Here is a 21,237-nt window from a genome sequence, read left to right on the forward strand (position 1 = left end):
CATTTCTTCCCCCTTCTTTGTGCTATTCTTGTCATACAAATTATATCTTTATACATTATAATCCCATCAACACATGTTCATAATTATCGCTTTACGCAATTGTCTTTTAAGTCGGATTTAAGAAAAAATAGTTATAAACACAAACATATTTATAGTCTTTTATATTTACCTATGCAGTCACCCATTCCAGTGCTCTTTATTTCATCTTGTCAACTAAAGCTGCTGTCTAGTGTCCTTTTATTTCAGCCTGAAGAGCTCCTTTTAGTATTTCTTGCAGGGCAAGTCTGGTGGAAGCATTTCTCTTAGTTTTTATTTATTACCAATGTCTTCATTTCTCCTTCCTTGTTAAAGAATAGCTTCGCTGGAATTAGAATTCTTAGTTGACAGGCTTTTTCTCTGAGTACTTTGAATATGTTATCCTAGTGCCTTCTGGATGCTAGGGTTTCAGATGAGAAAATAGCTATTAATCTTATGGAAGATCTCTCCTATATTACAAATTATATCCTTTTTTGCTTCTTTCCGTATATTATATTTTTCTTTGTCTTTTAACTGTTTGATTACAATGTGTCTTTGAGTTTCTCTGACTTAAAGTTGGTTTAGATTTATAGATCTTAGATTAACGTGGTTTCGCTTTGTCATCAAATTGGTAAGTTTTTGACCATTGTTTCTTCAAATATTCTTTATGCTTCTCTCTCTCTCTCTTTTTGGGACTCCCATTATGCGTACTTTGGCGTATTCAGTGATGTTTCACTCAGGTCTCTGAGACTCTGTTCATTTTTCCTCATTCGTTTTGCCTTCTGTTCTTCTGACTGGATAATCTCAACTGACCCTATCTTCAAGTTCTCTCATTTTTTTTCTTCTGCTTACACAAATCCACTGTTGAGCCACTCTAGGAAATTTTTCCACTTTCAGGTGTTATAGTTTCAAACTCCAGAATTTGTTTGGTTCGTTTGTTGTAATCTCTGTCCCTTATATTCATATTTCCTATTTGGCAAGATGTTGTTCTCATACTTTCTTTCTGCTCTTTAGATATGGTTTCCTTTAGCTCCTGAACACATATAAAATAGTTGTATAATTAATTAATTAGTTATATATTAAATTCTGTATTATATAATTAATAATTATAATTAATTGATTATTTTAATTATATAATCATTAAATGATTAATATATTAATATATATAATAGCTGGTTTATGTGTAGTAGGTCCAATATATGGCTTTCCTCAATGAAAGTTTCTATTGGCTGCTTTTTTCCGCTGGGCATGAGCTATGCTTTCCTATTTCTTGGTGTGTCATTTATTGGTCAAAAGTTGGATATTTTAAATAACTGTAATGTGGACACTCTGGAAATCAGATCCTTCCCTCCCTAGAGTTTATTATTATTTTTGTTGTTTGTTTGTTTAATGACTCTCCTGAATCAGTTATATAGATCTGTATTCTTTGTTGTGTACTGTGACTGAAATCTTTGTTTTGTTAGCTTAGTAGCCAGCTAACGCTTGGACAAGGATTTCCTTAAATATCTGAACCACTCTTTGCCAAAGTGCTGCGTGTGGGTGTTGGGGAACATCTTCAATGCTCTAGCAATTTAAAACTCTGCCTGAGCCTTTACTTACCGCTTTTACATAGCTTCCAGATCAGAGAGGGGTGAGAGATTAAGGCCTTCTCAAGTTTTTCCTGAACCCTGCATATGCATGGGCTTTCTAGATACCTGGAAATATGTTGAAGATTTTCAAGGCTCCCTGTAGGCGTCTCATGTCCCAGATTTTCCCTTTAAGTGATTGGCTATCCCTTTGCCTCAAGAAACTATGTGGTTAAACAATTGCCACTGATTGTCTTTGACAAACATTTTGAATATGATTTTCCTTGCTGAGTGATCTGAGTCGGGTCAAAAAAAAAAACAAAAAACAAAAAACCAAACTCAGTGAATGGAAGTTTTTCAGGAAGCTGCCAGCCAGATCAAATAGTGATAAGTCACTGGGAGCGAATCTTTTAGGGGAGCTCCAAATCTTTTCGGCCCCCTTCTAGTTGCTGCTAGGCTGCTGTTTTTCACAGCTACTGTGATTTTGAAGCTGCTGATTTTCAAAGCCTATTGAAAAGCTGGGGACATGAGGATCAGTGTAAGTCAAGTTAAAACGCCATCAAGCTCACTGTTCTTTCAGAGATTCAGCCATTTTTCTAAAATAAATCGTCTTTGAATTGTTGCAGGCTTTGAGTTAATTTCCAGAGTTCTGAAATCATTGATTTTGACATTTTTTCCCCCAGTATTGCCATTTTTTTTTTATGGAAGGCTAGATTTCTGAAGGTCTTAATTCCATCACTTCACAAGTGCTTCTTTAGGTGCAGATTTGAAGGGAAAGGTAACGACGTCCATTTTGGGCTACCTGAACCAAATTTGCCCTGGAGGAGATATTTAGTAAGCAGTTAAATACATGCAGTATTTAACAGATGTGATTGTTAGTATTCATTTTTGGACTTCTGTTGAAGAAGGTTGACTTATCATATTTCTCAGTCCATTGCATGTTAACACCATTAGTTCATGCAAAGCCCATCTCTAGTATGTATGTATGTGTGTATGTATACATGTATGTATGTATACTTATATATATATATCATTTCCATTCTTCCTCTGCCTCCATAAGCAATTATTCTGAATGTGTTTGGTAGGTATCATTTAGTTCATTAAGTGTTCTCTTAAAATGTGTAGTATTGGTTCGTGTTCACATTTTGCGTGTGCAATCAAGAAAATATTGTGACACACACACGCGCGTGCGCACACACACACACACCCCTGAGGGGTTCTCGAATTTGGCTGCCCTTTGCAATCACCTGTGTTACTTTAATCTGACACCCAACTTGTAGCCCATATAAAAAAATCAGAATCTGTTGAGGGTAAGACCCAGGCATCACAAGTTTTAAATTACCCCAGATGATCCCCATATGCAGCCAAGTTTGAAAATCAGTGATATATAGCATTCTGTTTTTTAGTTTTTAAACCCAGCAGTATGTTTTTAAGATCTGTCCATATCTCTTCATGTGTATCTAGTCCAAAGATCAGCAAGCATTTTCTGTAAAGAGTCAGATATTAAATATTTTCAACTTTGCACGCCATATATCGTCCGCTGTAGCCCAACTTTACTGCTGTCGTGTGAAAACAGCCCTAGACAATGCACAAAAAAATGGACTCGATCATGTTGCAATAAAATTTTATTTACAAAAATCCCAAACAATAGGAGGTGGGCCATATTTCACACATCAACCACAGTTTGCTCTGATCTAGCTTCCAACCATTGGGTATCTTCATGGAATATATCTCTTAGATTTTTCCTATTCTTCCTTCTAGTTGGACACTAGTTTGTGTCTAACTCTTCAACACCACAAGTAATATTGAAATGAATATGTATCTGTCTATTTATCCATATCCTTTGGGCCCATACAACAATTTGTTGGGGGGAATTACTGGACCATACGGCATGCATACAGTTACGTTGATCATACAATTCCAGGTGTTTCCAGAATGTACCAGTCTACAACAGTCCCCCCCATTAGAACATAAAGATTTCTAGATGTTTACATCCACACAACGCTTGGCATCATTTAACTGTCTAAATTTCGCAAGTTTAATAGTTTACTTCACATTTCTGATTTCTCGTTCGCATAATTATTTGTTAACATCTGTCTCCTAAAACTCTATGCTCCGGGAGGGCAGTGGCCTTGTCTAGTTTTGCTCGCGGTTCTATTCTAGCACCTAGCACAAGCCTGGCCCATAGAGGGCGTTCCATAAATATTTGTGAAACAAATAAATGGATTTGTGAGCACCTCTGTGTTAGCTGCACAGAAACGCCTGTTTCTTTCTTGATAGGTTTGAGCTAGTGACCCGAGATGAATCAAGGAAACTTGGTTAGCATAGCTGGATTGTTGACCTCCAGCGACTTAAGCCCTCGGAGAGAGGGCAAAGACACTCATTCCATTTATTCACAAACTATTTGGAGCTCTTATTGTGCTATGTGCCAGACATTATGCACAGTGGGGAGCAAGACAGATACAGCCCAGCCCTTAGGGAGCCCACAGTGTGATGGAGATGTCAGCAGGTTGAGCAAACAATCATCGTACGGTGAGAGGAATGTTCCTGGGGAAGTATCAGATACTCTGGAGGCTGTTAGCAGGTGTCTCCTAACGTAAGCTAGTGGAAGTGAAGGAAGATGAGTGTGGTAATCACACAAGATGACTCCTGATAAATGCCTAGAGTTTCCCTGGCAAGGGGATGTTGAGAGAATTCAGGGATTCATAGGAAAGAACGGTAATATTCTAGCAGCATCATGCAAACAAGCCTGGATATGTCTTCAAGCTGTTCTGCAAAGAGTGAAGTGATTTAAAGGAGCTTAAGATAATTATGCTTAAACCTCCCCTTCCCCAATTATTCTATTTTTGACTGCTGGAAAGGAAATGCTGGACTCATTCCCTTTCACTTCATTACTTGTAAAATAAGTATATATCCAGGCTCTTAGAACTGCAAAGGAACCTTACTTCTTTGGCCAGTGGCTGATACGGTCAGTAACGAACACAGAATCTTCAGCAAACCAGAACTGATCTCAGGCAATTTTGAAGGTTTGACTGCTTTCAAAGGGATTCTGAATTCCTGGGAAAAGTGGAGTTGAAATGTAATGGCTTCAATTTGCTTAATGAGCCCTCTCCCCCGCCTCCCCCACCGCCACATGCACCCCCTGAAGAATTTCACTGACTATTATCAGAGATTTAAAAGCTCCATAAAAATACACACTTTCCAAACAATTACTTCAGCTCTCCTTGTTTATTCTTCCTTCCCTTTCAACATCAGTTATTTTCGCCTCTCCCTCCCTATTTTCCCCCTTTCCTTCCGTTTATAATCTTAACAAGCAAGGACTGATAGAGCTCTTTTCTTGCTTCTCTTTGACGACCGCCCTAGAACAGGTTTTAAGCCCTACTAGAACACGGTGGTGGGTGTGGTGGGAGGGTTATTCTCTGTCACCATTCCTCCCAGCCCCTATTCCATTCTCTACCCTTCTCTGCCATGCTCCTTGATCTGAGAAGAGGCTCCCCACGGACTACATCACTAGACTCCCTTACCCCAGGCTCTGGTTGGGCGTGGTCCATGGGAGGCAGAGACGCGAGACAGGAGGCCAGAAGGAGAACACGTAGAGGTATGCCTCCTGCTCCCTCTTTCTCTGACGGCAGCTGAGATCCTTCTATGACCACACCTCCCCCTGGAAGGTCCCTCCCTTCTCCATGTAGCAGCCCCCCACAGGATTCTGTTTTTTCTTTCCCGTCTTCCCCTCAGGCCTACAGATGGCAAGGGCTTCCTGCTGTCCTAATCTCTGGGTGCCTCAATATCCCTCGTTTGTTCTCCAAGCCCAGTGGGTGGCCCCTTCATGAAAGCTCTTCCTTTGAATCTTATGAGGCAGCTTCTGTTTCCTGGTGAGACCTGACCCATATGATGGTTCCCCTAGGTCCACCTGACAGTACTTTTGCAAACAGGACTAGGGGTAGGAAAGTACTGTGGAACTTTAAAGGAAGAAGAACAAAAACTTCTGATCTCACGGCCACATCGCAAAAGTGGGACGGACAAATACACACACAGGGACGTGAGTCCCCGGACCCAGGAAATGAGAACGATATCAACTCTCGATGTACGGTGACAGGTGCAGGATGCACATAAGTAGGAAAGTGGGGACGCCCTGAGTCTCGGTTCCTACCACAGTGTGCCCCACAAATGCCTGCTTGTACCGTGAGCTCTCTCAGCTGCAAGCCGATCGTAACACGATGTCACCCCAGAGGGCCCGCATTTTTGCTTGCCAGTCTCTGGGGAAAGGTCTTGCTGCTTCGTGTGTCGCTCGGGGAAGGTAATGCTTCCTAATGGGAAAATCATTCCGTTCTAAGGTATTTTACGTTTTCCTGTTTGTCTAAAGCCTGTCATTTCCTTTTATAACGGCCCAGCGGAAAGAGAAGCACATTCCATTTAGGAGAAGGGAAAAGAGCCGTGTTAACCCTATGAATATTTTGACGTTGTTGTTTTCTTAAGCAAGATGATGGGTCTCATTGCACGATGGGCAGTTGTCCCCCTGTCTCTAGCTTGCCTGGGCAGGTGCCCATGAGCGGGGAGCAAGGAACGTCTTTGTAGCCTGAGACTACTACTCAACTAACTTGTGTGCCGGGGGATGAGTATCTTCAGCCACGCGAAGCCGGATGCATTTTCAGTCTTGTTTTAGCCACGATGCTGAGCTCTTCCCATTGGGGGTTTTTCGGGTGAAGGAAAACTCTTTTCTGTGACTTGGTTCTGGCCAGAAAAGCCCGTTTTAACGGTGCCCAGGGATATGCTATCAGCGATAACTCAAGAGAGCTCACAGGGGGAAAAAGCCTCTTTTAAAGGCATCAGGGTTTCACCTCTTTCACATTCTCTAAATAATATAAACACGAAGGACACTTGGGAGGCCTGAAAGGCAGGGCCTCTCATCACTGTACCGAAAACAAATTTAACTTCGCTGTACTTAGGAATTGTTTAACAAAAGATATACAAAGTACTGACTACGTATCAGACACGAAGCAAGGTCAGACCTACCTCCCAGAGTGAAAACGGAACACTCTTGGTCCTCAAGAAGCTTATGGGCTGGGAGCTTATGTGTTCACTAGCATTTAAAGGCAACCCCCTCCCCCCAATAATAATAAAGGCAACCCCAGATTTGAAACCGATTGAACATAAAGAAAAATAAAGGCAACCCCAGATAACAACCTTTGTTGAACTTACTTCTTAAGTTGGCCCGCTTGTTTTATCATAAGCCATAATGGGTGGTCTTATACACGGCGGCTTTATCTTCTTTATCTGTCATGACGACCACTCTGTGAGCTCAGGAAGGTTAGTGTAATATCCTCCACTGCGTAGGCGAGAAACCTACGAGATACTCTGGAAACCAAAGGTTTATTCTGCCGTCACACAGCTGGGAGAAGTCACGCCCCAGACTCCCCTTGGAGAAAGGCCTTTGCTTCTTCCCATCACTACTGCCTTGCACCCGGCCTTTGTTACTATTTTTGGCATGTTAATCTTATCGATCACCCACAACCCTTTAAGCTCCTGAAAGCTCAGTGTCATACATTCCTTTGAACTGCCCAGAGCATTTAACATCATGCTGAACAGAGTGTTTAATCCATATGGGTTGGGTATATTGTCTTGGCAGGATTGGAGGGGAACTTCGAGATGCGCTTGAAAGAACTGACAAAGTAATTCCAACTCACCTCTCTAGGACCCACCTATTTCACAGGGTGTTGGCCTTGACTTCTTCCTTTGCGAATGACCTCCTTCTGGATGGGTTTCATTTACTGTGGGCTAGGATAGTTGGGAGGGGATGAGACTATTACCTGGGAGACTTAATGGCTGAAGATCTTACTCATACACTTCTTTGGAAGGAAATGCATGAGTAATTCTCGCGTGGCTTAACCAGGCCCTGGATTTCACTTGGGAGATTATGATTTTAATTTAACATATCCTGCCATACAGTGTGTGAAATATGCAGCCAGCAGTGATCTCTGTGGGATGAAAGCGCAGTTGTGTTTATTTTAAGAGACTTGCGGTCCCTTGCCAAAGCCAACATTCCAGGGCAATGAATAGCCTGAGTGAATCATTCAAAGTAGGTGAGAGGTCAGAAGCCCGGAGGGGAAAAGGCTGAAAGCTGAAAGGTTTTCCCCAAATAGAAGGCATTTGAAAAAGGCATGTATAAAGCAGAAACGGTTGTGGAAACAGGTCTTTCTTTTTCGAGATGAATCTTCTGCAGGTAGAGCCCAAAGACCTCTCCTTGGTTTCAGCTAATCACTCCCGGTGTCATTCACCGTTCCTGGAAATCAGAGCAGAGGAATGCTCTAGTTCCCGTCTCTGGACAATGGCCTCATTGGGGAACAGAAAAGTAGCCACATCCTTGGGGGCAACATAGACATATTCTCTGTTAGAAACAGGCTGGCCTACGGCCCATGAGACATGACTCTGGTAAGGTTCCAGCAAACCCTCATAGCCATCTCTAGCTTCCTTCTGTGTCAAGCATCATGGAATGCCAACAAGGGTCCGGGCAGGACATTAAAGGTTGAGGGTATGACAATTACTACGGAGTCCCTACTGTGTAGCAAGTGCTTATTTAATCTTCGCTCATCCAATAATGTGGAGATTTTAAATTCCGATTTAATAGACGAAGAAACTGAAGGTCACGGCCGTGAAGTCACGTAGGTAGTTAACGTCCAAGATAAGACTCAAAGCTGAGAAGGATGGCAACAACCCATTCTATTACCATCAGCTAAATAGTGTCCTCAGAGAAGAGACAGGCTCTGAAGCTTGGGCACCAGCTACATGCTAAGGATAGCGACAATCCATCCCACTTATCCCTGGCCATATCCTTTGAGATAAAGATGATGGCGTCTCCAGAGGTCCCAGCTTTCAACGCAAGACTTCTCGAATGGAAACCCAACCGGCCTCCTCACTGAGGCTAGGAGTGATGGGAAGTTCTGGGGCAGGAACCGTTCAGGGAAAGCAATGCCAAGGAGGAGGGCAACGCCCGGGCAGAAAGAAGGTTCCCTCTGAGTGCTGGGGTATAGAGATCAAGGAGGGAGTTCTGGATAGGGGGATGGAAGTTAAATGCACCAGAACTCATTTTGAGGAAGGCAGCAGAGAGGGTGAGCAGTTGGAGAAGCATCTTTTTAAAGACCTCCATCTGTGTTTTCGGTTGACTTTTGGTGACGATAGGGTGTATGTGTGTGTGTGTGGGGGGGGGGTAAAATTTTCTTTTCAATAATATTTTGTCAGAGTCTTTACTTTCCCTTCCATTACAGTGGGTGTGCTAGGGAACTTGTACCGGAAGAGGCTTTTGAGAGCGGCACTTTGCGGGAATGTTTTTGGCAAGCCCTGAGTGTGGGCATGGCCCGCAGCTAACGATTCTCCAGGGAATCTGGGTGTTCCCCCTGCCTGGGGGGGATTCGATGACCTAACAGGGAGCTCTATATGAAGGAGTGATGCATATGGACATGCAGAAAGGGATCTGCGAAACATTTGGGAGTGGTTTTCCTCTGGTCCGTCATCCCTTTGGTGGTACCTCCTGTCTCCCTTGGTTTCTCATTTCCCTGAACCATCCCTCAGTTGCCCCTCTCTAGCGGTGGCGACCTGGGTGGTTTTCTTTTCTTTTGCACTTGCTGACGCCCCAGCTGATTGAAGCTACTGCCTCAGTCACTTCCAACACGCCCACTCCTCTTCCTCTTCAACCTGCCACAGACTCTTCTCTGAAGGCATCTATACATAGGGCTTATTCTAGCTCCCGATTTGGAACAGAGGTGGATGCTGGCAGGGAACAGACAGCAAGTGAGGTGAAGGCTGAGCTGACAGTAGTTGGTTTTGTACAGTTTGGAGAACTGGAGACAGGAGAGCAGCCTTCTCTGGCCCATGGCCCTGGAGGAGACCAATGAGCGGAGGCCATTACTGGGTCCGCTGGGGGGAGGAAGGGGAGCGAGCCGGGAGGCTGACCTTCGAGCCAACACGCTGCCTATAATTAGCTCCACACACACTCTTTCTTCTTAGAGAATTCTGCATTCTTCCTACCGGCAGCACATGGATATAAACTGACCACACATACGATTTTCAGCTTTGAGTTGAGCAATTTTTATTCGTTGATTTGTTTAGTGTATTCAGGTAACCGAACACGCACAGCATCAGCTACATTCCAAGCGTTCTCCTAAGGGCTTTGCAAATACTAACTCATTTAATCCACTGGAACCATAGGGAGTAGGCACCATTTTTATCTTCATTTTGCACATTAGGAAAGAGAGGCACAGGTTAATTAACTTGCCCAAGGCCACATCCTTGGTAAGCGGTAGAGCCAGATACAACCCTTCCCCGGAATTGTGTACCTTGCTAAGCTTACATTTTTTGCTAGCGTGTTAATGAGATAATGAATGAAGCACCCAGCACTATATAATATGGTGTAAGAATAATAATGGCTTTTGTTGTTATTAGCTAGGGTTCTTACTCCTACAGATGCTTGCAGAAGTCTTAAGGATCTGTGCAGAAACAGTTCCTGATCTGGAAGCATCGGTCCAAGCCCTGGCTCTATTACTCATTAGCTGTGTGATATTGGGCATGTTAGTTAATCGCTCTATGCCTCAGTTTCTAAACATGTCACATGGAGAGGGTAATAGCCTTTGGCTCATGGATTTGTTGTGAATATTAAATAAGATAATGTTTAGAGCACTCTCAACGAAACGCCTGGCACAGAGTAAGTGCTCAGCAAATATTTGCCGTTCACATTAGTACCTTTTGCGATTGAATTAAGTTGCTTTTAATTCTTTGGGGTTTCTTTTCCTTTAGCCAATTAGTCACTTATTCCCAGAGATATCCCAGTAGTCTTGCCTTACCCTTATTTATGGAAACCCCAGCATGTTTCAAGCCTTGAGGGGAGTCATTCCATTTAATTTTGAGGTCGATGGGGTAGGTATTACCTCCTTGTTAAGAATGTGGAAACAGAGGCCAGAGAGAAAAAATGACTAGATTAAGTCCACATGACTTAATCTAAGGTTGTGGTAGGTTTTCTGACTAATATTGATTGCAGTGGTCTAATAATGCAATGCATGCACGCACACCCACCCACCCACCCACCCACAGCCTTTCTCTTGGGCTACTTGATTCTGTATCATCTAACACAAATTCTTGAATCTCTGGCCGTCCATATTACGAAAGACTCATTTTCTGTACAAACTTCGTAGGGTGATAAAGAAGTAAGCTTCTGTAGACTCCTCCCTCCCCCTTCTCCCCTCTCTCACCCAAGTTTAAGGGTTTAAGGCTTTGGCTTGTGTTCCAGGGATGAGAGCCAGATCATCTCCATTTTGGATTTTCAGAGAGTGATAAACGTAACAGATAAGACTAGAGGCTACTTTGTCCATGAATCTTTGTTTGTCACAGCTGAGCCTAAACCGTGGACCTCACATCTAAATTTTTGTGCAGTAAATTTGGGCTAAATAATCATTTGGGTTGGCCTTTTACTTTGGAGCTGAACAGCAGAGGCATGAGGGCTAATGAATCTGGGGAAGGTTGACTGAAGAGTGACTGGACAGGCTGGCCTTGGCCTTGTGCCACACAGAAAGCTTCACCTGTGGTTTGGCCTTGAGATCCAGCCAAGGACTCGTGGAGGGAAGAGAGGCTTGGGGGTTCCAGGAGGGAAGATGCTTCTGTTGCTTCCAGAAGGGCAGTTCGGTTTCCCTCACATATGATTCCAGGTCAGGTTGCATAGTTTTGGCCACAGGACATTCTCTTAAAACTTTTCATGGCTATACAGACACTACCCGGAGAGGAGGTACCATATGGGGGGCCCTGTCATGTAGCAAGTCTGATGGCATTGCCCTCTGCCCTCCATCTAGTCCTCGACCTCTCACGCTGCCCTCCCCTTACTTTCTGACCAGGGTCCTCCCCAAAATATAAACCTTCTACCCCCAAACCTGAATAGTTATTATTTCTCTGGATCTGGCTGTGTGTTTGCTAAAAATAAACCAACTCTCGGAGGGCTCTGAGGTGTTGATGGAAGCAGAATCTTAACGCGAAAGATGGAAGCTAAGGATGGAGTTTCAGGCACTGGTGCAGACCCTGACGACTCTCAAAGTCGCTATGCTTAGTCACCTACCCCCCCCCCCAATAGGACCAACCCCGAATCTTCATGTAAAGGTAGACATAAGCTCTCTTGATGAAAATCCTGCAGAGGTAGTAAAGTAGTGTGGTGGTTACGATTAAGGCTCAGGGACACCTTAGTGTCCTTAATTATGTATTCCAACCCATCTTGTCTTAGTATGCTTGAGTGTGTGTGTGTATATATGCACACACATGCACGCACTCATCGTGTTCTGTGTTCTGTAACTTTCCCGTTTACTCAACCTTCCCCCAGTGCTTGGTGAGGGGAGAGGAAAATCTCCCAGGCCCACTGGCGAGTTTCGTGGCCAGTGAACAGATTTGGTCATAGCAACCCAGCCGCATGGCGGGTCTGCTGCTGAGGTGATGCCTGCCCCTGCATCACAGCAGGATTGAGTTGGGATTAAAACTCCCTCCGGTTCTGAGATTCTCTGAACTCTCCTAGCTTCTGCTAACAACTCAGCCTTCTGGGTGATGCTGGCCATGGAACGTGGGGGCCAGATGCTGTCATCCCTGACACCTTCCCTTCAGGAGTGTCTGTGAGAGGTGAGAGGAAGTCCAAGGCTAAGGGTGACCCCCGCAGTGAGTGGTTGTGAAGTCGTAGGTAGTATTCCTTCCACAAGTGCACCCTGATTTGAAAAGGTAGCCTCACAATGAAAGTCACTCTGCAAGGGGGTGTTCTTAAGGGTGACTTCCACTTTTCCGAGGTGACCGGAGGAAAGGCCACCCAGGACGCAGTGGTGACCCTTCTGTATGATGAAGGGGACAGAAGTTGTGCATTCTCCGAGGGCTGTCACTTTGATGTCTATCTCGTGAAAGCTGGGAGAAGTGGTAGGTTATAAGGGACGGAGGATTATCTACCATAAGCAGCATGGGGTGATCTGTCCAGAGGTCAGAGGAAACATGTCCACATACTGTGGACAAAAAAACTATGCCCCAGATGGCAGCATTAACATTCTATTAAGCCTCAGATGCTTGGCAAAGGACATTTGGGTTTTTGCTGCCTGCCCCATGCATCAGAACCTTCCCTTGGTGTGCCCACAGGTGGGAGGTAAGGCCAGATACAGGGCCTCAAAGGAGAGGAAGTGAGGCATATTAAAAAAAAGGGGGGTACTCTAATCTTGAAGGTTTTAGGTCTAGCCCACTGCTGACTAGCTGTGTGACCTTGAGCCGGTCTCACAACCTCCCTGAGCCTTTCTTTCTTCGTCTGAGAAATTAGAATTCCTACTCCGTAGTGATACAGTGAGGGCTAGATGAATGTCATAGGTCGAGTTCTGCAGAAGCAAAGCTTGAGATGAAGATTCTGTGCAAATGACTTATGGATCTGCCCCCAGGGGAGACAGTGGGGAAATACGACAGGGACGACCTGTGTCCAGGTTTGGTGTGGGCTGTTAGAACCAAAGGAATTCATAAGAAAGGTAGAAGGAATAAGAGGGCCCTGGGCAGAAAAAGGACAGCATCTGCTACCACGGAAAAATATTCGTCTTGTTTAGAGATTCATCAGGGATTACTCAAACCACGTTGCTTTGCTCTCACCCAGGAACAGAACCCCAGCTCCTTCTCCCAGACTTTCAGAGAGACAGAGTATGAGCCTCAACTATCTGGAAGCGACCTCGCATTAAAAGCCTAGACAAGGGGCGCCTGGGTGGCACAGTCGGTTGAGTGTCCGACTTCAGCCAGGTCACGATCTCGCGGTCCGGGAGTTCGAGCCCCGCGTCGGGCTCTGGGCTGATGGCTCAGAGCCTGGAGCCTGTTTCCGATTCTGTGTCTCCCTCTCTCTCTGCCCCTCCCCCGTTCATGCTCTGTCTCTCTCTGTCCCAAAAATAAATAAACGTTGAAAAAAAAAATTAAAGAAAAAAGCCTAGACAAGCAAAGGGACATTTAGAGGAGGTTGTCCAAGTGAAAAGCCATTCTTCAACCTCCATGAGACACTCTGTATGCTGTCCTGGATCGAAAATACCAGCCAAAATACTAAGCTGAGGCCCTCTCAGAATCACCTTCACTGTGTAGTGCCCAGTGCTGTTAAGGCTCAGTAACGAAAGAGCTCCAGGGAACGCACTCCTCACTGTTGAGTTCACTGGAGCAAGAGAGAACACGGACCAGATGAAACCTGGAGCACCTTAGAAAGGGGGGAGTGGGCAGGGGCCTCTTATTGGGATTGGGTTTACTTAGAGTAATTCCTAGGAGGGATCAGGGCAGCGGGGGCCGTTCTGGATTGGCCGCTTTCAAGAAACGGGGGGGGGGGGGGATTCAGGAGTTTGGTACCTTGATCGTCTTCTCCGTGAACAAACAAGGCAGGAGTTGTCGTTGGTAAAGGAACAGCAGTCACTCATGTTAGTCAGAGAAGGAGGATGTTTAGTCATTTTTGTGATTGCCGAGTGGCTTTATCTTCATCTTGTTCCAAATATGATCATGGAGTGGCCTTGTTTATGTTAGTGGAGAACATCACGGTCTGGCCGCCAGCAGGTCCGTTTCTCACTTTCTCTGCTTGTCAACAGGATGGCTTTTATCTTGATTCTCATGAAAGTTGACGCAGCCCTACTTCGTCTGCTCTGGCGGCAACGGCACAAATTCCGAGGAGCATCCCTTCTACCCCCTGGCACGTGCCACCAAAGCCCCACGAGCATTTCACGCCAAGAGCAATGATTCCGCCGGGGGAACGATAGTCTCCCTTCTCCACGATAGCAAGGCCTCGGCAATCCACCCTACTGCTTTTCTTCGTCTTCTGGCTTTTAGGATGATGCCCAGGGCCAGACCTGAAACTCCTTCGAACGCCGACCCTCAGGCGGAGCCCATCTGTAATGCCCTTCTCCCCCTGACCTCAGTTTTCTCTTCCCGTGGGACGAGTTTTGTCGTTGTCGACGTTTGTTAGTTTCTCGGTGCGTTGCCCGGTGCGCCGCGTGGTGCAGCTTGAAGCAAACACAAAGTTAGACCCGGCCCGGGTTCCCGGTTGTTTTGTGGGTGTGACCTGTCTCTGATGATTTAAGGGCAAAGCATCGCTCCTCTCTTTTCCTCAATTTCCTTCCTTCCTGTGGCTTCGCATTGGGCAACTGGTTGCGTTTCATGGGAGATGTTTTAAGGATTCTTGCAGGCAGACGGCAGAGGTCACCATGGAGCTGCGCATGATGGAATGACTGCTCAGAGACCTGGCAACATAGCTCGGTGGGTCGGAAATAGCGTGGGGCTTCACCGTTCAATTCAGATGTGTATTCTTTTGGCTCCGGTCATTCCGCAGACAGCACTTTGCTGTGGTTGCCTTCAGTGTCACTTTAGTAATACAATTGTTTCGAGGAGGGAAGGTGGCTTTTCTATATTGTTTACCAAGGAAAAAAAAATTCCATCTGAAGCACTAAGGAACTCTGAAGAAAAAATGGTTACAAAATGTGTTTACTTAAATATTGTGAAATGAGGATGGAAATTCGCAGTGCAGGGTATTTGCCATCTGCTCATGACTAGCAGATGGCGGCCGCCTCCTCCCTTGCGAGCGGAATGACTCACATCTCACAGGGTGCGCAAATCGAAATTTCGAAACTCTCCAGAGCAGAGGTGCCAGTGCCATAACTCGACGCGGGAGGAGCGTGCCAGCCGGGTGGCTTGGCCAGCCAGCGTGCCGCCAGAGACTTCACAAGATGTCTCTCGTTGGAGAGCGAAGCGTTTGGACGCCGCCGCGCACGCGTGCGCGCCGCCATTTCTGGAAGGGCGCAGGGTGTGCGTCAGGCTGTGGGCGAGCCTACGCGTGTGAAAGGGAGCAGGTAGCTCAGCAGCCCGGAGCGCGAGCAGGCATCGCTCCTACCAGAGCGAATCATGCAAGACGGGCTCACCTGTTTGGGCTCGTCAGCTCTAGCGTGGTGCAAGTCTGCCTCCAGCCCCCCCGACAGAGCCAAGTCCGAGGAGGAAATAGAGTTTAAAGAGATCCGAGTTCAAAGCTGTTCTCTTTTTTTCTCTTTTGTTGAATTAAAAGGAACCCTGGGTCCGCCATGCCTCACCAAAAAAAAAAAAAAAAACCGAGGGCCGTACTGCAGGCAATGATATCTGTTTCAAAAATAGAGTCCTGCCAGCCAGGTGGACGGACAGCCAACTGGACTTTTAAGCTGTGGATTCCACTTGCCCTCCTGCGGTAGCCAGTCACCAAAGATGCTCCCATCCCCCCCACAGTGAAGCTCACGTCCTGGCATTCACACCGGGGTGTAGTCCTTTCCTTTTGAAGCCAAAGGAAGGCTCGCAGCTTCCACTTGGGTCTCTTGGAACACTCACTGTGAAAGGTGCCAGCTGCCATGTAAGAAGTCTGACTACCTCAATACCACTATGTTTCAGGTAGCTCAAGTGTCGACATGAGGGGGCGGCTGGGAGACAGAAATTCCCCGCAGACCCCTAGCTGTTTCAGACACCCCAGCTGATACGCTAGACATGTGACTAAGGAAGCCATCTTAGATTTCCAGCCCAGTTGAGCTTTCTGATGAATCCAGGCACCACCTAACTTCACCGATCTGAGAGAACTCAAAACCACCTAGGTGAGTTCCATCAACCCCCAAGACAATGAGAGATAACAAGAAAGGTTTTTAAGCTCCTATGTTTTTGTGGGCGTTTTTTTTTTTTTTTTTTTGCACTGCAATACATAACCTGGGCACTTCAAATTGACAGGGCAGAGAAAGAAACAGAGAGAGAGAGAAGAGAAGAAGGAGGAGGAGGAGGAGAAGAAGGAGGAGGAGGAGGCGGAGGAGGAGGGGGGAGGAGGAGGAGGGGGAGAAGGGGGAGGGGGAGAAGGGGGAGGAGGAGGGGGAGAAGGGGGAGGAGGAGGGGGAAGAGGAGGGGGAGGAGGAGAAGGGGGAGGGGGAGGAGGAGAAAGGGGAGGAGGAGGAGGGGGAGGAGGGGGAGTGGGGGGAGGAGGGGGAGGAGGGGGAGGAGGAGGGGGAAGAGGGGAGGGGGAGGGGGAAGATGGGGAGGGGAAGAGGGGGAGGAGGAGAAGGGGGAAGAGGGGGAGGGGAAGAGGGGGAGGAGGAGAAGGGGGAAGAGGGGGAGGAGGGGGAGGAGGGGGAGGAGGGGGAGGGGGAAGAGGGGGAGGAGGGGGAGGAGGGGGAGGGGGAGGAGGGGGAGGAGGGGGAGGGGGAGGAGGGGGAAGGGGAAGGGGAGGAGGGGGAGGGGGAGGAGGGGGAAGGGGAAGGGGAGGAGGGGGAGGGGGAGGAGGGGGAAGGGGAGGGGGAGGGGAGGAGGGGGAGGGGGAGGAGGGGGGAAGGGGAAGGGGAGGAGGGGGAGGGGGAGGGGGAGGAGGGGGAGGGGGAGGGGGAGGAGGGGGAGGGGAGGAGGGGGAGGGGGAGGGGGAGGAGGGGGAGGGGGAGGGAGAGGAGGGGAGGGGGAGGAGGGGGAGGAGGGGGGTGGAGGGGGAGGAAGGGGATGAGGGGGAGAGGGGGTGGGGGAGGAGGAGAAGAAGAACAAGAAGAAGGAGGAGAAGGAGGAGGAAAAGGAGGAGGAAAAGGAAAAGGAAAAGGAGGAGGGGGAGGAGGAAAAGGAAAAGGAGGAGGGGGAGGAGGGGAGGGGGAGGAGGGGAGGGGGAGGAGGGGGAGGAGGGGAGGGGGAGGAGGGGGAGGAGGGGAGGGGGAGGGGGCGGAGGGGGAGGAAGGGGAGGCGGAGGGGGAGGAAGGGGAGGCGGAGGGGGAGGAAGGGGAGAAGGAGGGGGAGGAAGGGGAGAAGGAGGGGGAGGAAGGGGAGAAGGAGGAGGAAGAGGAGGGGGAGGGGGAGAAGGAGAAGGAGAGAGAGTTATCAGGTGGCTAATAGTAACTGAATAGTTAGATTATGTTACAAACCAACACTTGGAAGCGCTTGTGATATAGCCTGAACCTCCAAGATTTTCTAAGGGATCTTATGACACTAGCGATGTGATGAACATATACTTACGAGTAGGCATAACACAGTGAAGACAGAAACAGAATGCCCTTTGGGGCTGCAAGAGATGGGGCCATACCCAATGGGCTAAGAAGTAGGAGAGACCCTGGAGGTCATTCAATGCAACAGTAGAATTGTGAGCCTTGAGGCCCCCATTCTTTGCTCATTATTGGGTCCATAGACATCTGAAATGTGTAGATAAGTGAAAGATGTATTACAGTATTCTGGCCACTTATTTACTTATTAAAAGACATTCATTTTTTTAAGTTTATTTATTTATTCTGGAGGTGTGGAGGGGAAGAGAGAGAGAGAGAAGGAGAGAATCCCAAGAAGGCTCTGTGCTGTCAGTGCAGAACCCAACAAAGAGCTCAATCTCATGAACAGTGAGATCATGACCTGAACCGAAATCAAGAGTAGGACGTTTAAATGACTGAGTCACCCAGGCACCCCCACCTCCGACAAATTATTTAGAATAATGAAGACAGGATGTCATCTGAGAAAATTAAAGGCTCTGAATTAGGAGAGCCTAGCCAAACAATGGCTGAGGAATGGCAGGCGCACGAGGATGTCAGTGACAAAGAGAAAGGTATCCCTTAGTCATTTGTAGGGTTGGGTTAGAGCCAATGAGAGAGGAAGAAGAAAGGGGACAGACAGCAATGGAGGCAAGAGGAAGAGGCAGACTGAGGATGTACAAATAATAGGATTTTTAGGTTCCAGTTCTTCCAACCACTACATTCAAGCAAGCGAAATTTGGTAGAGCAGAAAGAGTACCCACATGCAAATTGCCAAGACCTTTGTTCGGCTACTAGTGGTCATATAGATTTGGCAAGTCATTTATCCTCTTTGGGTCTCAGGAAGGTATGTCATAACTTGCAAAAAGCTCAACAGGGGCGCCTGGATGGCTTAGTCGGTTAAGCATCCAACTCTGGGTTTTGGCTCCGGTCGTGATCTCACCGTTCATGAGTTCCAGCCCCGCATCAGGCTCTGCACTGATGGTGTGGAGGCTGCTTGGGATTCTCTGTCTCCCTCTCTCTCTCTCTCTGCCCCTCCCCCACTCGCTCTCTATCTCTCTTTCAAAATAAATAAACATTAAAAAATAAAATAGAAGGCTCTACAAAGCCGAAGTATTATATCAGTTGTAATAAAATGAGGAGTAGTATTTTATGAAATCTAAGCTTCTTTTCAACTATGAAATCTTCCGGTCCTAAACCATAGACATAGGAGACAATTTTAAAGTTTATTAATTAGGTATGACTTCAGTCATATGAGGACTTTAAGAGACAAAACAGATGAACATAAGGGAAGGGACACAAAAATAATATAAAAACAGGGAGGAGGACAAAACAGAAGACTCATAAATATGGAGAACAGACAGAGGGTTGCAGGAGGGGTTGTGGGAGGGGGGACGGGCTAAATGGGTCAGGGGCACTAAGGCATCTACTCCTGAAATCATGGTTGCACTAGATGCTAACTAATTTGGATGCAAATTTAAAAAAATAAAAAATAAAATTAAAAAAATAAAGAAATAAAAATGTAGTAATTAGGTGATTAGGCTTATGGACTGGAGATACGTGTAAAAAAATCTTTGAGATTGTGTGTAATAAAATATAGAAAACACTTCAGTTAGGGGCAAGGATCTTTGATTTCTTGATGTGTCCCAAGTACCTAGAACAATGCCGACGTATGGCAGGCACTAATAAAGATCTTTGCGGTATAGAATAGAATATTATTCAGCCGTAAGAAATGAGGAAATCCTGCCATTTGCAACAACATGCATGGGACTTGAAAGCATTATGCTAAGTGAAATAAGTCGGGCAGAGAAGGACAAATACTATATTATCTCGCTTACGTGTGAAATCTAAAATAAAACCCATACATGCTCTGTCTCTGTCTCAAAAATAAATAAACGTTAAAAAAAAATTTAAAAAATAAAAATAAATAAAAAATAAAAAATAAAAAAATAAAAAATAAATAAAAAATAAAAATAAATAAAAAATAAAAAATAAATAAAAAATTAAAAAATTAAAAATTTAAAAATTTAAAAAATTAAAAAATAAATAAAAAATAAAAATAAAAATAAATAAAAAATAAAAAAATAAAAGTTAAAAAAATAATAAAAAATAAAAAAATAAAAAAAATAAAAAATAAAAAAATAAAAAAATGAAAAATAAAACCCAGAGGGGAAAAAAAAAGATCAGACTTGCGGCTGTGGTTACCAGAGGTGGAGGGTGGGGAGTCGGGAAACTGGAGGAAGGTGGTCAAAAGGTACAGACTTCCAGTTATAAGATACGTAAGTACTGGAGATGTGATGTACCACCTGGTAACTACAGCTAACACTGCCGTGGGTGATATAGGACAGTTGTTGTGAGAGTGAATCCTGAGGGTTCTTATCACAGGGACAAGCGTTTTCTTTCTTTTCTTTTTATCGTATCTATATGAGAAGACGGACGTCAGCTGAATCTGCTGTGGTGATCATTTCACAATATATACACATCAAACCATTATGCTGGACACCTTAAACTTCTACGTGTGTCGATTATTTCTCCTTAAAACTGAGAAAAAAAGATTGGTGGACTGGTGGATTGCACTATTCCTGAAAAGCCTGGGTCAAAATGGCCTGAAAGGCAGACGCATAAGCTGGAAGTCTGTCCTTATCTCTTAGGTTTACAAAAATTTCTCAGTTCTATTGCTTGGCAAACACGGATATCCACATCTCTAAACACTGTGTAGCCTTGTCTGACTTCTTCATTTTAAAGGTAAATAAGGAAGCATATATTTTCCCCAACTACTGCTAACTCGCTAATTCGTGATTTTTTTTATTTTAAACTTTTTAAAATAATTTTAGTTCTTAGGTTTATTTATTTTGAGACAGAGAGAGGGTGTGTGCAAGCAGGGGAGGGGCAGAGAGAGAGGGAGGGAGAAAATCCCAAGCTCTGCTAACAGCACGGAGCCCAACACAGGGCTCGATCTCACCAACCATGATATCCTGACCTGAGCCGAAATCAAGAGTTGGACTCTTAACTGACTGAGCCACCCAGGTTCCCCTTAAACTGTTTAAAAATAATTTTTTAATGGTTATTTATCTTTGAGAGAGAGAGTGTGTGTGCACACGACATATGAGCAGGGGAAGGAGTAGAGAGAGGGGGAGACAGAGGATCCGAAGCAGGCTCTGCGCTACAGCAGAAAGCCCAATGCGGGGCTTGAACCCATGAAACATGAGATCATGACCTGAGCCAAAGTCCAATGCTTAACCAACTGAGCCACCCAGGTGCCCCAATTTTCAACTTTTTACTAAGAAAAATTTCAGGGCTGCCTGGGTGGCTCAGTCAGCTAAGCATCTGATTCTTAATTTTGGCTCAGGTCATGATCTCAGGATTGTGAAATCAAGCCCCTGCATTGGGCTGAACTCTGGGCATGGAGCCTGCCTAAGATTCTCTCTCTCTCTCTCTCTCTCTCTCTCTCTCTCTCTTCCTCTCACCTACCCTCCCCCCAACCAGCTTGCATGCACCCTCTCTCTCTCTGTCTCTCAAAAAGAGGAAAGGAAAGGAAAGGAAAGGAAAGGAAAGGAAAGGAAAGGAAAGGAAAGGAAAGGAAAAGAAAGGAAAGGAAAGGAAAAGAAAAATTTTGTGGCCACTGGCTGTTTCAGTTGGAAAGACATGCAATTTTTGATCTCAGGGTCATG

General features: G+C 45.7%; 1 long non-coding RNA gene across 1 annotated transcript; it reads right to left on the reverse strand.

Moving 5' to 3' along the window:
* Nucleotides 1-3,187: 3,187 nt before the first annotated feature.
* LOC123383492 lies at nt 3,188-8,111 on the reverse strand. The gene is made up of 2 exons (XR_006593246.1): nt 6,780-8,111; nt 3,188-4,637 (listed from the first exon to the last, which is right to left on the reverse strand). It is a non-coding gene; the product is annotated as an uncharacterized LOC123383492 (long non-coding RNA).
* Between the last annotated feature and the right edge of the window lie 13,126 nt (nt 8,112-21,237).

Source organism: Felis catus, chromosome X, assembly GCF_018350175.1.
Source record: "Felis catus isolate Fca126 chromosome X, F.catus_Fca126_mat1.0, whole genome shotgun sequence".
Lineage (NCBI taxonomy): Eukaryota > Metazoa > Chordata > Mammalia > Carnivora > Felidae > Felis > Felis catus.